The sequence below is a fragment of the Gavialis gangeticus genome, unplaced genomic scaffold, assembly GCF_001723915.1.
Source record: "Gavialis gangeticus isolate Ggan-Ray unplaced genomic scaffold, GavGan_comp1, whole genome shotgun sequence".
NCBI classification, from domain to species: domain Eukaryota; kingdom Metazoa; phylum Chordata; order Crocodylia; family Gavialidae; genus Gavialis; species Gavialis gangeticus.
In genome coordinates, this window is record NW_017729032.1 from 197,012,440 (window position 1) to 197,013,231 (window position 792).

Genomic DNA, 792 nt, shown 5'->3' on the forward strand with positions numbered 1-792 from the left:
CTAGGATAAGGAGATAATCAGGCCCTGGCTCATTGAGTGTATTCAAAATAAAGACAGTGTTTTTTTGAACCCAGGATCAATGGGTGTCTTCTGCAGAACATGGAACAAGAGGGTAATGTTCACTGGTATTGACTAGGCCTGTGCAAAGTGGCTAGTATTCACTTCAGATTTGGATTCAGCTGATTCAGGGGACAGTGATTGGAATCACTGTCCTGAATTGATGCAGCCAAATCTGATTCGGAGATTTGGCTGCACTTTGAAAAAAAATCCCCAGCCATGGATGGGGCTCGAACAGTGGGGGGTGTCAGGGGGCTCATGCAGAGCTCCCCATGCAGTGTGGGGGACAGCAGGGATCACCCCCCGTGCCGGGGAGCACCCAGTGTGTGGGGACTTTTTTTAAAAGCACCAGGAGCTGGGGCAGGTAGGACAGCCATGGTGGGGTGGGGCTGGGGGAATAGGCAGGGGATGGGGCCTGGCAGGGGTCCCCCATGGTCCCCTCCCCCCTCCTCCAGCCCCTCCTTCCCCTCCCCCCTCCTTAGTAACTCCAAGTCCGGCTGCAGCTCCCTGCTGTAGCGGGCAGGGTCTATCCAAATCATCAAAGCTCTCCGAATCTTTCCCTGTGCACCCCCTACCAGCCGCCAATGCCTATAAACATCACAATCAGAAGGTTAGCAGTAAAGTCAGTGCAAGAGTAGCTGCCTTAACACATTTAGTCAGTACAACATGGTGTGCCAACTTCACAGTGCTCAGAACCACTGCACTTGCAATAGTGTATGCCCCAGTAGATTATTG